Raw genomic sequence first — 6,073 nt, 5'->3', positions numbered from 1 at the left:
CATGTCTAGGGAGTTGCAATATTTCCCTGGTTACTCATCTACTAGGTAGAATTTTTGCAGATTTTGACTCTTTAAGACTTGACCCCTATACCTCAAACAACACAAGAAAGGATGCAAACTGGTGAATAAAGCGATACGGGCCTTAACGCCACATGTCACTTGAAGGGTCAAACGACCTCTGATTGCCAAACGGACGGTGTCGTTGCGGTTAGGACGTCGAATTCTGCTAGGTCGAGTCCCCTCGCAGTTGAATAAGATGAGATTGGTCAAAAGGGGCGACTATCGCCCGAAATTAAAGTGCGAGGCTAATCAAACAATGTCGGATTGACGAACAGGCTTTGTCGTTGCGTCCGAAATGTTGTTAACCTCTAAAAATCATATTTTGTTTGTTCAAATTGAAGCATTCGAATGCGTGACATGAATTTCGAGATAAAACATGCATATCAAGGAGAATAGGTCTTGTCACTACCCAAACGAAGTCTGGTCGCGAAATGGACTTCGCCTTTACATTTAAAACATCGTAAATGCCCAAGGATTACAGCCAATTTGTTTAAATTAAAGTATGCGATTAGATCGGCACGCATCCCGAGACAACACGAATTTTAAAGAAAAATTCGCTCGGCGCTACCCAAATGACGTTGGATCGACGAACGAACATCATCGGTGCATTCAAAATACCGTCAATACTCTAAATATATTGTCATTTTATTCAATTGTGGGCTCCGAAAATTCGGCCCCGGCCTCCGCCCGCATGCTTTTCTTTTTTGGCGAGGGAGTTTTAACTGAATAAGTTCCGAGGTAAATTTTGGAAGGCATATGTGTTTGTAGATAAGACACTACCCAGAGATTTCTCCCTCATGTTGCGAGGACTTTATGATCTGAGTTCTGGTTTCCTATAGGCGCAAGCCCCTATAGTTAATTACCCCTCTCGATAACGAGAGAGAACTTTCGATTAAGGCTAATCGTCAATCAGATACGTATAGAACACGTGTTATCTGACATATAGTAGCAGCAATGGATTGGATTTGGAAATTGGGTTTGAATAATTTGGGTATTTAGAAAGATTTGAAAAGTTTGATATTTAAAATAGGAAATTTCACCATCTAGCACTTAAAGCGGATGGTGGGGGAATAGATGATGGGTCAAATCAAGATCTCATGGTTCCGTCATCCTGGGTCATCGTGGTCCCTGGTCTACTTAGTCAGAGGAGGTAGTCGACCCAACCTGACAGAAGGATCCTTGTCGGCAGCCATGGGTTGCTTCGTCCAAGGGGACCTTGTAGACCGGGGTTGAGTGTTTGTCTAAGGGGATAAATTTGAATCCACCTTAGCTTACAAAGGGCTTTGTGCCCTATCGATCATATCCTATTGATTCATATCTCAAGGATTTAACGCCATTAAGGAGCGTATTGGCTCTGGCCATAACTGCTATCTGTGGTGCCATTTGGCGGCAAAACCACTCGGTTCAGAGGGCCCCGGGTCATAACCGTTTACCTGCAGTGCCATTTGGCGGCGAAACTGTCGGTTAGAGGACACGTACCACGTTCTTACTGGCAAGAGATTGTTTGAGAATGGATCATAGTGATATTTTCGACTAGGCATTTGGCTCTTTTGTGAGCTGAAATAAATTTGATTTGTCCACCCCGGCAAACTGTTGCGGAGGGTGGATGGATTTTGCTTTAAGTGTTTAATGGATTTATTTCAATTTTAAATATTTGGGATTTTGGGATTTTGAGATTTTGGATTTTGTGGAGTTTTGGGTATTTTGGTGGAATTTTGAGTACTTGGTATGGACATTTGGGTGAAATTTTGAGAAATATTTGTGAAACCCCTCCGGTTGAGATAATTATTCAACACGGCCATCATCGGGGTGTTTGGGGGTCATTTCTCTTTATGGATCGAACCTTGTCAACTCTATCGGGCTGTCGACAGAGGATTGGATTTCGTAGGCTTTATGCCCTCATCAGTGAATTCTCTTTGTTATAGGCCTTAAAGGCCTAATATGAATGTATTAAGACAAATATACCGGTCGTATTAACTGTATATTTATTTGAGAGTTCGAACCTTGTCGACTCCTATTGACCCATATAGGAGGATCGGGTTCGAACTAGAATTCACTTGTCAACCCGCGCAGCATCCCTAGACGTCCGTGTGTACCAATAACACGCTCGCCGGGGCCCATGCCAGTTGAGATTGTATTTTCCCCTTTTAGTGTACCTATGTGTATACAAATTATAGTGCACGTGCAGAGGTATTCTTGGAATAGACGCCTTATGTCTGCTTATATGAATGTTGCAGATCTGGTGGCGTGGCGTAGAAGCTTCTAAATGGAGTTGTTCGTTGCTTCGTACAGGTAGATTGTTGTTCACTACTCGTTGTTTTCTGCAGGTAGATCATAGTGTACCAACTAATCTCCTGCCTTTGGTCGTAGGAGCTTACACTTATTGTGGTCTTTTGACATTCAACTCGTATATGACATTTAATACATATGATGGGTCCTCCACGACGGTCTGTAAATGGTTGTACTTGCTACAATTTGACTATCTTTGTTCGTGGAAAATTGCTGCATTTGATCAGCACTGAATTGTTATTGATTGTAGGAGTGTCATTGTTCTTGCATCCTACCTTTCATCGATCTCAGGTGGTCTGATGTATTTGCACTTGTTGTAGAGACGGATCTTTGACTACAACAAATGGATAGTACTCGTACACCTTGCAATTGTTCGTTGCTTGTCACTAGTATTGTGCATTGACTTTGTAGGGACTATTATATGAATGAGGACTCTCCTACATTTCCTTTTGGACAAAATATTAGTTGCACGACATAATGAGCTTTTGTAGTAACTCGTAGGAGTTCGTCTTTGGCACAATTCTTTTGTATTTGTCTATGAGTGGTATGTTGAGTGTATGGTGGATCTACTATAATGACTTGTATATATCCACACTTGATGTATGTTCTCCACCCTTTCTTACAACGAATCGGTATATTTTTGCTTGTGAGTATCACCATGTTCATTCGCTGATTGATGATGACCGTAGGATAATACATCTTTTAGGATCTCCTTTGTATTTATTGCAGTCCTTTATGCATTTCTCCTTATAAATGACATGTAGTGTGGATAGTAGACTTATATAATTGATATTTGCTTGTAATCAGCATCACATGAAAGTCCAAATCAAGCTTGTATTTATTTCATTTGAGTTTTAGTTCTTTTATGTCAATTTGGTCCAATCAAGTTCACAAGTCCGTTGTCAACTTATCCAAGTCTTTGTTCAAATTCAAAAGTCCACATCAAAGTCCCATGTGGTCTTTATAGAGTTCAAGTTCGATTGAAGTTCAAGTTTAAGTGCAGTTCTGCCTGAGTTCAACTCAAGTCATCTGTTGCTCTTCTGATTTGAGTTCAAGTTTGATTTTGAGTTCACTTTACGCCTTCTTGCACATTTTTTTATTTTGGGTTCAATTATTTATTAAGTCATTTAGCTTTGTCCAAAAGTCCGGGTACAAGTCTTTCGTCGTTCTTGCATGTCATCTGAGTGCAATCAAGTCCAAGTCCCAAATTGTTTTCTTGAGTTCAAATGAGATCTAAATGTAGCAATATTTCACCCGAAATTTCGGCAGCCTTCCGGCATCTCCCCCGTTTAGGGCAAAACTACGAAAAACTGGGCCTTTCCCACCACGCTAAGAAAAGTGTATATGGTAGATGCCCTCTTTCGAAAACACTAAGGCCGTGTAATTTTTTGATCCCCCACCACACTAAGAAAAGCATGTATGGGTATTTTAAAAAATATTTTGCAAGAAAAGTATTTTTTGAAAATATTTTGCAAGAAAGACAGTTATTTCCCCGCAAGCGGGAACTTATGGGTATCCCCGCTTCGTCGTACGCATCGCATCGGGATCCCTTCCCACCACGCTAAGAAAAGCGTGTATAGGCGGGTTTCCAAGGCGATACGGACTTCGAAGAAGGAATTTAGGTGATTACCCGCTTCGTCGCAAGCGTCGAGACGCACTCCCTCCCACCACGCTAAGAAAAGCGTGTATAGGTGGTCGTTGTCTCGACGAATGCATTGAAACTGGTTCTCGGAGTTTTAGGGTTAGAGAGTTTATACCTTCGGGGTCGGCGACGGAGGCTCGAGGATTGAGGGAGAGCGGTTTTTTTATATTCTTATAATTAATATTGATTAAATAATTATTTTTTTATTAATCATATATAAATAATTATAACTAATTAAAATAATTAACTAAAATTCATTAAAATTAATTAAAATGATAAGTCTCTCTCTCTCTCTCTCTCTCTCTTTCAGCCAAGGAAGGTTGGACGTCGGCTAGGGGTCGAAGGCAGGGAGGTGTTCGGGAGGAGGCTACAGGGACTTGACGGAAGAAAGCAAGGTTCGTCGGCTCTCTGGTTTGGATCGGGCAGAACAACGGCAAGAGGAGGTCGGGAGGTTGGATGTCGGGTAGAGGGAGTTGCGAATGGGAGAGGGAGGAGCTCGGGATCGGCAGAAGGAAGCAACAGCCGAAGACTCCATTTGCCCTAGTATTTAACAACAATCGGGATCATTCTGCGAGGCAGGTCACAGGATTTAGGAAGGATTTTCCGATCGAGACATGAGCGGCGCTGAGCTACAGGATTTTGCGGGATTTTTGGGCAGAACCTCGGCAAGATTTCGGCGGGTTTTGCGGCTGGATTCGAAGATCCGATGGTTTTGAGGTGTGAGCAGACGACATTGTATAACAGGTGTGTGAATTTTTTTGTTGTCTTTTGGATAATGCATAGAGGTCAACAAATGCCCCCCAACAAATATGGTTCGCGTCTAGAGCGAATCATGTTTGTTGTGAGCTATTTGGTCTTGTGGATCTCTAGATATTTATTCTAGATGTCACACAAGGGATTTTATTTAGTGGATCTCCAAAAATTTACTCGGATGTCACACTACAATTTCTTTCATTTAGTGGATCTCCAAAATTTTGCTTGGATGTCACACTAAGATTATCATTTAGTGGATCTCCAAAAATTTACTTGGATGTCACACTAAGATTTTCTTTCTCCATAGATCTCTTGGATGTATAAATAGATAGTTGAGATACTGATTTCTTTTTCCCTGTGCTTTGTGCTGCGGACATTGATGGAGAATTACCTGATTTGTCTTTGTTGACTTGTTAGGTGGTTTTTGTACCTTCGGCCCTATGCTTCTTGCTTTGGCGGGCTTGTTGAAGGAGTAGATGCCAATGACCTAAACCCTTAGGTTTGTATTATGTCGATGGAGAGAAATCATCGGTCCAGAGCTTTGTGCATAGCGGACTTATTGATGACATCTTCCTCTTAGTTCAGCCTATGTATTTTTGTGAACTTTTAGGATAATTTTCTTCGGTCATTTGCCTTGTGCATTGACGGACTTGTTGAAGAAAAATTCCTTCGATCCTTGCTTTGTGCTTTATGGATTTGTTGAAAGATTTACAGGTATTGGATTTAGTCGATAGTACCGAACGTAGGTAGTATCTTGATCCTTAACTACTTGAGAAGACTTTAATCTAAATCACTTGAATTCATCAGATTGGGAGAGCTAGAATTTGATAGCTCTTCGTCCTCTGGTTGTTGAGATGGGGGTTCATCTACTACGGCCTTTCTTATGGCTTGTTGAGTAGACGGAGTTGCCAGCGATCCGACCATATTTGGGCTTGTTGGATCCGACCTCTTACACCCATTCAGGCTTCAAACTTGAGCTATGGGAATTGCGCTTCCCAATACTGATTTTGCTGAAGTTGATAGATTTGGAGTCATCCTTCGTGGTTGCAAATTTTGGAGCCTACGAACATTTAGTGGTTGTTTGAGACTCATCCTTCAACTGGAGCTTTGATTCTCCAGTCATTTAGGAGAATTTTGTATACTACGATCACTTGAACTTATCGAGTCAAATTTTCCTTCGTTCTTCCTACAGTCCCTATTGACGGGTTGACGAAGTGGGGGTTCCGCTAATACGGCCTTTCTTATGGCTTGTTGAGTAGACGGAGCTGCCAGCGATCCGGCCATATTTGGGCGTGTTGGATCCGACCTCTTACACCCATTCGAACCTTA

The sequence above is a fragment of the Dendrobium catenatum genome, unplaced genomic scaffold, assembly GCF_001605985.2.
Source record: "Dendrobium catenatum unplaced genomic scaffold, ASM160598v2 fragScaff_scaffold_1122, whole genome shotgun sequence".
Classification (NCBI taxonomy): Eukaryota; Viridiplantae; Streptophyta; class Magnoliopsida; order Asparagales; family Orchidaceae; genus Dendrobium; species Dendrobium catenatum.
Note: the sequence above shows the minus strand (reverse complement) of the source record.